Raw genomic sequence first — 10749 nt, 5'->3', positions numbered from 1 at the left:
GAAAAAAAATGGGATAGCTTTTGCCAAAACGAGTTTTGTATTTTGTACAGCTTTTTTTAGCCAGGGCCGCGCTTTCTCCCTGCGGATGGTGACTTCTTGGCGGCATGAGCCATCTGGATAAGCCTTCTGCTGCCTTTCAGCCTCAATCTCTCTAATTCTTATCTCAAAACAGGTATTATTTTGCGTTTGGGGGGGTTGATTTTATTTACTGTTCCCTCATAATACACCTCATTTTACAGCCCGTCAGCGGCGCACCGGGCACTGCAGAGCCCACCTCCTCACGGCAGGCCCTGCTCGCCATGGGGAGACAAACGGTCCCCGGAGGATGCCTCGCCAGCGCTGCAGGTACAGCCGCGGCTGAGGCGCGGAGGCGGAGGCCGGGCCAACAATGGAGGGCAACCGGGGCGGAGGGCAGAGCCTGCGGCCACCGGCCCCCCTCACCCTCCTCCGGCTTCAAACTTGGCGGAGGGGTGGCGGGGGAAGGGCGGCGGGCTCGTCCCCGCTGGCTGCCAGATAGTGATCCACGGCGGGCGGGCTGGCGCTGTGGGCGGAGCCCAGGTGTCCCTTCCTGCCACATAGTGCACCGCCCCTTTCCCCGCCCGCCCGCTCTCCGCGGTGGTGCTGGGGCTCCCGCCGCTGGCGGGGAGGGATGGACTGAAGCACAAAGGCGCGGGCCCGCAGAGGTAACGCTCCGGCGGTACGCGGAGGGGAAGAGGGGGGGGGGGACCCTGCCCGCTCGGCGGGGCTGCGGCCGAGCCGCTGCCGGGGAAGCCGGCGGGAGGCCTGGCTCGCTTCCCCTGGTTCCCTTCGCCGCCTCACGGCTGCGGGGCGAGAGCGGGGCCGCGGTTGAGGGGGGGGCTGCGGTCGGGAGCACTTCTCTTCGGGTGTAGGGCAGCTCTCCGGCCGCGGGAGATGCTGCAGTGCTGTCGTTCTGCCTCGGCGCCGAGCTGGGAAGGATGGAGCTTTAAATAATGCGCCTCTCCGCTCCGAGACTGCTAATCGAGGAAAGCTTGGGGAGTCGTTATTACAGCCGCGGGCTGCCCTTGCTCCACCGCAAAGCTCCGCGCCCCCTACGAGGCTCGGGAAACTTGTTAAAATTTGCGTTCTTTATGGGTTTTGTTTCACGTATTTGATCGCGCACGGCTCCGCATTCGTTGCCGATAGTAGTGCGGGAGCCCGGGAAGGCGATTCCCAGGCGCCCGTATTCCGGTCACGGCGCTCGCCGCGCTCAGGGCCGCGGTGGCCTGGAGCGGTTCGGGATTACCGTCCTTGTGCGCTTGTATCAACCGGGGCGAAACTCACGCAGTTGCTGCATGAACTTTAGGCTCCAGAAATGAGGATAGCCATGGGCCTTTTGGGAGTTTGTTCCTCGTTTTCTGTTTCACCCCAAGGCAGTTTCCACCTCGCGTTAGAAAGCTTATTTAGGAATTCAGAGCGCATTTATCAACCGGTGTTCATCCCGGACTACAGGGCAGGCATACACTGCATGGCCAGATGATGTGATTTTTAGCAGGGAAGCCTCGGACTGGCTGTATAAGCAGGGCAGAGCATGCCTCAAAAGCAGCACTACTGCAGCCGGTCGTGGAGGTGGGTTGCTTCTGCTTCTGTCTTCTCAGCATCATTACATTACAGGCAGGTTGAGGCTGAATCTGCTGGTTTTCATCCACAGGTCCTGGAATCATGTCTGGAGGGTAGTGATGTGATACCAAGCAGAGGAAAACTGTGTAGGAATCTGTGTGGTGCCACTATGTGGAGGAGTTAAGTTTTAAAACAGGTAGATAAAATCATTGGCAGTGAATATCTGGGCAAAAAAATAGTTGGCCAAGGGTTATAAAAGCATGAATGTATGAAACTGCTGAATTATTAGTAGTGTGGGAGAAGCTGGTGTAAGTCAACTTTGGTACCAGAGGAATGAAGCTGATAAATGTGACCTCAGCCTTTAAAAAAGGGCTTTGGCACGCCTAGGGCAGCTTCAGGCTGTCTCACCTTGCTCCTGGTCCAGTTGCTGATGACTGGAATACAGCCCAGGTGTAGCAGACTATGGCTGTGGGTGATCTGCTGGGAAAAGGCGGTGGTGGAGCAGCGCAAGCTGGGGCAGATCAGCGCGTGGCTGCCTTGGCAGCAGGTCTGCTCTGAAAGGTTCCTTCCTTCACCTCCCTGCCAGGGTTTGCCAGCAGGTCTCTGGTGCCAGGTTGTTCTCTGGTCTGCACACCCTGTCACATCAGTGGCCTGGCTGGAAATGGTGTGTGAACTCGCTCCAGCCTCCTTGGTGGCATCCAGTACTTAGAGGGAAAGAAGGCTCCTTGGCTGTTATGATAAGCTCCTCAATGCTACCTTGAGTAAGGAGTGCATGCACTCCTCCATGAAACAAAATGATAATTGTGTGATTAATAGCGTGTACCAGTTTTAACTTCAGGAATTGTCATGTTAACACCTTTAGTGATACATTTGTTTTCAGAAGACGTTATTACATGTGTTTAGTTTTTGCTGGGAGATTGTGAAGCCCTGAGCATGGAGGAAGGGGTGGGCTATGTAGGAGCTGAGTGTGTAATGATGGAGGTTAGTAAATGATGATGATGATAAAGCACGTCCTTAATTCTTGACCAATAGATGGAGTGCTGCTACGCTTCAGGATATCTGGGGATTGAATGGTCTCTTGGTTAAATCAGTCATTATCCTTGACTCTTGCCTGAGGATTGAGGCAGATGACTTTTTTATTTAAGGAAATGATGATTTTAGGGTGGTGCCGTTAGGCTGTCATGATCAACCTAAAGAGGAGGTCCAGATGGTGCCATGCACACCAGAGACTTTGCATTGCTGGTAGGGTGAGTGGATTTGAGCAATATGGGTGGTTGGGGTTGTCTCACTGTGGATCTCAGAGGTGTACTGCAGCTCTTTAGTCCACCCTTTGCTGGATATGAAATGTGCATTGGGTGTTTGACAAGGCTGGATGAACCCAGCTGGATTCAGTGGGACTGTGCTGGAACTGTCCCTGTTGCATGTGATGTTAGAGGTGACATTGCATGTGGGGCTGCCTGCCTTTGTTTGGCTTGACTTGCTACAGGCCATATGACCTGGTGTAAGACACTATTTGTGTGAAAATGATCAGAAATTAACATGCAAGAGACAAAGCATGAAGACTATTTTAAGATGGGCCAGTGTTTGTTTCCTTTCATAAGTGTTTTACAGATCAAAAACTGCAATGAAAGAAGGCAGAAGGCTGCTAGATTTTCCCTTGTCAAAATCGTTGTTGCTAGTTAAAACTGCAACAGACATCCTTGCCACACTCTGGGTGATGTCGGAATGATAATCATTTAAAAAAAACGAAGTTTAATTCCAGAGAATAACTTGCGTGACTTTGAGCTGGTGAATAAAATTGCCTATGCTAGGTTTTAAACTGGATAAAAATTGTTGGTTCTTTAAAAAATGTCCTGTAACCTTAGCAGCCATCGCAACCTCTGGCTGTTATTTCCCTTGTAAATCAATTTTGCATTTTCATAGTGCTGCTGTTTCAAAAACAGAGTCTGTCATTGTTTTGGTATTGATTTAGAGAAATACAATCTATATTCTTTAATAACATTGCTTCCCATTACATCACAGGCTTTTCTTCAAGCGATGTTTTGCAATGCTGGTTGCCGTATGAGGGATGTGGACGATGGTGATGTGGCTTTTGGTTGGGTTCTTGGGGGGTAGTTGCCTTTTGTGTAGCACTTTTTGGCAGCTGAAGATGGATAAAAGCTCCTTGACCCCCAGGGAACAAGCAGTAATGTACTCATTGTGTTAGACTCTGTGGCAAACAGATCTACTCTGCTTCCTATATTGAGTCACTTGGTATATGAGGAAACACTTGTATTTCTTTTTTGTATTCAAGATAATGCAAATTATTGTATGTCATAGCAAATGAGATTTTGGAGGTGGTACTTTTAAAGTTATCCTCTCAAGTACAGGAGTGGTTTGTGGATAATTTGTGGTGTGGTTTATTAATTAAGACAAATTTGAATAAATTTGGTTACATAAGAAAGTGTCTTTACCTATGGCATGTTCTTAATCTAGGCTGAGGGGGAGGTCACTTCAAAATCAGCAGTAAACTGGAAAATGTTTGGTACTAAAAGGTTGAGATTTTATTCAGATTCATTGAAAAGTTAGTGAAAGAAGGCTTGAGATCTTCAAAGCTCAGGTTGTATTTTTCCCCCACTGGATCTTCACAGTTTAGTAAGTGTGACGTAGGTGTCAATTTAGTTAGGGCTGTGGGAGCATATTAAGTGTAGTATGTGTCTTATGGTAGCAATGTCAGTTCTGCTTGACAAGCATGCAGTCAGCAGTTACAACGTGCTAATTAGGGAAATGTTATAATAGCCTCTTTTATTGTTCCTGTCTCTTAAACTGTTTTGGTCTTGGCTAGGAAGAAACTCTTTTCTTGCCTTGTATTGTTTAAGGTATTGAAATCCTGGTGACATCAAAGCAGCAGGTATTTTTCATGCGAGTTATCAAGTTGAGGTGAAGATCAGTAAATCACAAGCTGGTATGAGAGTTCCAGCTTGCTCTGTAGATTTTCATGGTGTTTTCTTGACCCACAGCAGCTGATGCCTGGTGAATTGCTTCTCCCTTGTACAGCAGAACCATGTAGAGCTGAAGTACATGGCAATCTTGAATGCTACAGAGTTGATGGCAGCTTACTGCTGCTCTCATTTGTCGCTGTGCTGCCCTGAACAAGTACCTAGCACAGTATTGGCATTAATATTAGCTGGCGCTTCAGCCAAGAGCTGAACTGGCTGCTCTGTTGGCCAAAGAAAGACAATTCTGTGAATTGCTTTGAATCCTTGCTTGCTGTCTTCATCTATACCTGTAATAGTCACCTAGACCTGTAATTGGCTTCAAGATTTATTTTTTATTGTCGCAAAGAGCTATTACACTAAATAAAACATAGTTATGAGGCCAGTTGGATCTGCATCTTGTGTTTGCAGATGCACAGTTCTGGAAGCAGGGTGCTTATCACCCAGCCAAGTGTTCCTGTGCATGTCCTGCACAGACACAGAGTGCAAAGCAGAAAAGCTTGCTTGTTGGATAAGGTTTGCTTTACTTGTTCTAATACAGTAAAAACAAGAAAGGAAAAATGTAATTTGAAATGCATATTCCTGCCCCTGCAAATGTGGACTAGCATTTTCTTGAATAAATGCTTTTTTGATAGGTCTAGATGTCTTGACAGAATGCTGTGGAAGTGATTTTGTCTTTGTGATTCAAATAAATCTAGATCAATAAAAATTATTAGCTGGCTGGGTTCAGGGGAATTGCTGATAGGAACGCAAGTTGTTTCATGGAATCCAGTATCCCAGTACTTCTGTAGCAATCTGTATGACATTTTAGACTTAATGGATTTATACACAAAAAACTTTAAAGAGCGTTAGTAAGGCCACAAATTCAAGTATTTGAAAGCTGGGGAGTGCTTTCCAAAGAAAATATCCCCAACTTAAAATGAAAATTAAATTGTAACTTAGGAAAGCATACTTATGAGCCCTTTTGTCAGGAAGAGCAGAACTGTTCTGGCTCAGACACTTCAGATCTGTCAGACACTTAGCAGAGGCAACCTTCAGCCTAACATATGAAAAATTAGGTGAAAATGAAAATAGGATTTGGGGACAGAAACAGTGGACAATAAGAGACAGTGCATCCAGCTCTGGCTAGAATTGAATACAATGACACAAAAGTAGTAGCCTCAGAAGTACCTCTGTGTTTTCGTGACTCGGATACACAACCATTTTTAGGAGTGCTAATGAAGTGCATAACAATTTCGCCAGGCTCCTGGTCAGTGCTGAAACAGTAGTAGAATACATTTTGAGCCAGCTCTCTTTTAATATACCAGTTGTTGCTACACACCAGACAATATTTGCTGTGTATCCTAATCCAAGAAAACCAAACTTCATTCTTAGAACATACAAACTTTATTTGGTGATTGCATGTTACAGTAGCCTGTGGATGGTAAAATCAAGTAAGTATTCTCTTATGATTGTTTTTCAGCTGTAGTATCTGCAATTTCTATGATGGAAATATGCATGAAATTTAGGTGTGAAATTTGGGGTGCAAGATGCTGTGTACAAAACTAATACCTGGCACTCCCATGTTAACTGGATATGACATTAGCCCCTCTAATGTAGTATTGCTGCCATAATAAATGAATAAATAGTCAAATAGATATTAATAAACGAATAACTATTAAATAGATATTTCAATTATCAGGATTAAACTGGTATAGTGCCCACAACAAGCCTATCATCCTGTTTCAGATCTTCCTCATATCTGGAGTGTGTACTAAATACCCAGTAATTGTCTTTGTGATGTTCACAGTTGATCTGCACAATTTCTGGCTTCCTATGACAGCTGTGTTTAAATGCCTGTTTAAAAGTATATGTGAGGGCAAACTCTTCTCGTAACTCAAATGTTTTTTTGACCCCACTGTCAGAGTAGGAAGCAGAAAGCAAAGATTTTCAGCGTCTTTAATTCATTTACTAAATATAAGCTGTTGCCTCTTAAGACAAACTGTGTATGTTCAGGCAAAAGGTTGTATAATTTTCTCATTCTTAAAATTACAGAGGTTGTGAAAAAGAATCTCTGTGTGTGTGTGCATATATGCATGTTTGTGTATATATGTTCTTTTTTGTCTTTTCCATTCCTGTTGATGGACATAACACTGAATACAAATCTGATTCCTTACTGACATGCTGATTGTTATGGGGTGACTCTCCAGAGCCATTTGTCTTTGATGTGCAGCTGACTTGGCATTCTAAGGCCATGTGCATGTTCTGTGTTAAATGGTTTAAGGACTGGAGTGACACAGCTGGAGAGCTTGGTGGATACCTCTGCATGTGCATGATTTGGAACAGAAAAGTCCATCCTCTGAAGCAAAGTGTCCAAAGTAAATCATTCTGTCAAGTTTTCATAAATATTTTTATTGCAGAGATTTAATCCTGAGCAGCTGAGGAAGAAAACTGAAGTCATGATACATGCTTTAATATTGGTAGTGCAGTGTTTAGTAAAGCAAAGTATGTCTGTAACCGCCAAAGCCCTCTTTATATGTTTGGCTTGTTTCTTATCAATCTGATCAAAATAGTGGGTCTGGTATTGAACAAGAAGTAAGACGTGTGCAGAAGAATTTGCAAATACATTGAAATTTGTAGGATTTAAAAGTAAATAAAACAACCCCCAAACTTGGTGGTCTGGCAGTCAGGTTCCCCTATTTATTTAGCGGTTTTTACTGTTTCAGACTTTTAGTTTTGCAGCATGTGAAGGGATTGAATACATCTGGGTAGTGCTAACATAAGTGAATCTGCACTCAAAAACAGGTTAGCTTGAAAAAAAAATCTTGAAATGAATCCAGGTAGCTTCCTACTTAAAGCATATCAAATAACATAAAGCACGTGAACTCAAGGCAACTCAGTTTAACTATATAAAATGTTGAAGCTGTAAAACATCAGGAACATTTAAGCTGTAAAACATCAGGAGGGGGTTTTATAGATGCCTGGATAATTTGCCCATAGGTGGCAGGGGGGCAGTCGGTTCCCCTTCTGCATCAGCTGTTTTCCTGTTGCACCTGGGGGAAAGCTGAAATACTGCTTCCTCTTGAAATGGCTGTTGCATACAAGTTACGCTCTTTGTTTGTGATCGCTCAAGCCTAGATGTTTTTAAACAGCAGTGTCTCTTATTTTATATACCCTATGACAACTCCTGGTGAAGGGCTGATTTTTCAAAGGCTGTTTAGTTCTTCTCAAGCACCACACCATTCAAAGTAGAAATATTTGCTGTCTGGTCAGCAAAAGTTGTTCTTTTTCTTGCCATTCCTAATGTAAGCGCTTTATTGCATGTCAGTGCTTCTAATCAAATCAAGTGACTTCTAATGTATTGCCAGGTGGAATCCTGTGTGCTTTAAAATAGCTTGAGTATGAATGTCTTCAGTTGTCTGGATCAAGACACTGTCTCTTCGGTGACAGACCCAAAGTGGTCAGTGGAGACCATTAAGTATGGTGGGATGTCTTCTGGACCAGAGAAGTGCCCTCCAGCAAAGGCAGTCAACTTTTCAGGCCTATGCTTTCTAGCATCTTTGCAAACTGAGGACAGGCTTGGCAATCTTCACATTTAAGCAAACACATATGATACGACTCGGAGTGGAAAGGAGGGAAAGCTCTGAGTGGAAACACAGGAAGTAGGAGCACTCTGCTCCATAGACAAGGCAAGCAGGAGCCCCAGCTCACGCAGTGGTTCAAGTGCCAGCAGCTCTGGCTGCCCGGTCTTCTTCTGTAACTGGAAAAATAGACTGCTTAGCTCAAATGTGTCTGCAGAGCAATGTGTGTATGGGCAGCCCTTCTCAAGAACCTCAGTTGCTATATGGCACTTGTCTCTAAGCTTGGGTCTGTGAACTGTTTCACAGGAGCCCACAAGACAGAGCAGAGTATAGCAGTCTGGTTGCCCCAATAACTTGTGTAGAAGATTCTGTCTATCCATGGGAAATGTTCTCTGTTCCCCTGTCGAAAAGGGTTGAAATTCTCTCTGTTGAGAAGGAATAGCAAAAATTTTACAAATCAGCTATATTTCTTCCTTTCCTATTAATATGAGCTTTATGCTTAAGTTGCATAAAAAGCTTTACTGCATGTGCAATGTCGACTAAAAAGAATTAGCTAATGGTGGGGGCGAGAATAAGAGTGTCATATTTATAACCTGGGCTAGCCTTTAACAAGAAAAACTAGCTTGGGGTACACCATGTATCACTAGTGTCGCTACTATCACGCATGCTGAAAACATATAGTAACAGGTATTGTGTGCAGTAAATTTATCTTTGTAGTGGAAACCTGATGTTATTGCTATTCCCAGGGGGTAAGTTGAATTACATTATTACCGGGGCTGAGCTAACAGAGCTTTGCTTATAGTATACATACTATATATATATATGTATACAGACAAAATGGTTCTTCACAGAGAGGTGACCTTTGCTGTATTTTGGTTTCAGATTTCACAGGACCTATTTCAAAGTTTTTTGCTTCAGCCCACACCCTGCTGGCAGTTGGCTGTAAAACTGGCTTTGAAAAAAGGGTAAAAAAAGTCATTTACCCTTTATTACTTTCATCAAGTTCAATGAAGGTCATTTGTTTACTTTTTTTTTTAATATACGCTGCTGCCACTGTTACTTATCAATATAACTGATAGCTCAAAGATGAAATTAAAGCTGCGGAATTACCGGTTACAATGTGCAAATGCATAGTGTAAGTAATGCTATTTTTATAACTCTTCTGTTTATTAGTTAACTTGAAGAATGTGTGCTAGCATGTATTTGTGCTGGGGAAACTGTTACTGCATCATGTAGTGTACTCCTTCCAAGGTTATTCCACCTGCTCTATAAACTTGTTTCGGGTTACTCTCTCTCTTAAATCAATTCAAAGGAGCAAATTAAAGCCCTGTAACCCTATTTAAGAATCCAGTCAAATAAGAAGTCTCCATGTCACCATTCCAATAAATATAATGACCTCTTTAATACAGTCACTCCTCTCTAGGATTCTGACTTCCATCTGATTAGAATGTTTGGGTTGCACATTACAAACAGAAGAGGATATCCTGCTCTTCCCTCCTGGCCTTGTGATCCTGCCACATGTTCTCTTGTGTAAGCCCTGCTGCTCGCTTAACTTGTGCAATTCACCACAAATTGCAGTAGAATATCTTCCTCTCCCTCTCCCCCATCTGCTTTAACTCTTTGTAAGCTGAATTCGCTAAAGAGAGGGTGAGTGCTAGAGTCGGTGTGAGGTGTCTGAGAACCTGCAGGGAAAGGGGAACTGTCAGCATCAAGCTTCAGGTTGACTCCAGCCCCTTAATCCTTCAGTAGTGACAGCTCTGCAGGGTCCCTCCTGCCCACAGTACTGGGAGACAATGAAAAAATCTAAGTAGGTGTTTGTGAGTTGAGCTTTCTGTAAGGGAATTTCTTTGTAAGAAAGCAAGAATGAAAAAGCTGTTTCTCCAGGCTTTGAGATAACAGCATTGCAGCCATTCAGTTACAAGGTTCCCTTTACCCTCCACGTTCCCCCAGAATCTGAGGGGGAATCGGCATGCTTAACGATAAACTCTTTCAGATAAATGTGACGTTTTGGCTTTGAAGTTATTTTAGTTAAAATAATGTCAACATGCTGGGCTGAGCTGCTCTTTGGCTCCCATGTCATGCACCCATATCCAGCTCTGTGAAGCTACTGGTGGGTGACTGCTTTTGGGGGGATTCTATTTCGTAGTTGTGCATAAGAAATGGAGGCTATAGGAAAACATCATTATCAGGTAGGTCACAGTGTCTCTATGTTTAGGAACATACGGAACAAATCACTTTGAGAGGAAAGAATGGGGTTGTTCTTTTTTCTAGTAATCAGCTTATGTATATGTTTACAAGTAAACTTTTTTTATAAAGAAGTAAGAATTGCATTGAGGAAAATGTGAGGAATAAAAAAGAAAAGGAAAGAAAAATGGGAAGAGGGAGCTACCTCCCAAAATGTTGTGTAGCTATAACCTGCGGTCTCCTATATACCTTTGAAAATGGTATTGCTCACTTATCCATCTGTTCAGGTTCTCATCAGTTAAATGATCTGTAAGAAAACCTGGTGTTGCTACCAACAAATTTGGCAGAAGAATCATTGTAGAAGTGTATTGCTGAGTTTCCAACAGCAGAAAGCTGTTTGCTGTTTTAAGTTGACTGAAATTGTTCCAGTTAGCATCTGTGCAGGTGGTGAA

At 43.7% G+C, this 10749-nt stretch overlaps 1 protein-coding gene across 3 annotated transcripts in view; it reads left to right on the top strand.

Moving 5' to 3' along the window:
• The first annotated feature begins 543 nt into the window (after positions 1-543).
• Positions 544-10749, top strand: part of ADD3 (adducin 3) — a 100953-nt gene continuing 90747 nt past the window's right edge. For 2 of the 3 annotated variants that reach the window (XM_061458803.1, XM_061458798.1), the window contains exon 1: positions 544-683. The gene's annotated coding sequence lies outside the window, so the exon portion shown is untranslated. The remainder of the gene's footprint in view (positions 684-10749) is intronic. The other variant, XM_061458801.1, reaches the window with a different exon arrangement.

The sequence above is a fragment of the Pezoporus flaviventris genome, unplaced genomic scaffold (genome assembly GCF_033815535.1).
Source record: "Pezoporus flaviventris isolate CSIRO_AGI_PZ_B2104156 unplaced genomic scaffold, CSIRO_AGI_Pfla_v1 ptg000029l, whole genome shotgun sequence".
Lineage (NCBI taxonomy): Eukaryota > Metazoa > Chordata > Aves > Psittaciformes > Psittacidae > Pezoporus > Pezoporus flaviventris.
Note: the sequence above shows the minus strand (reverse complement) of the source record. Positions and strands in the feature narration are given on the sequence as shown.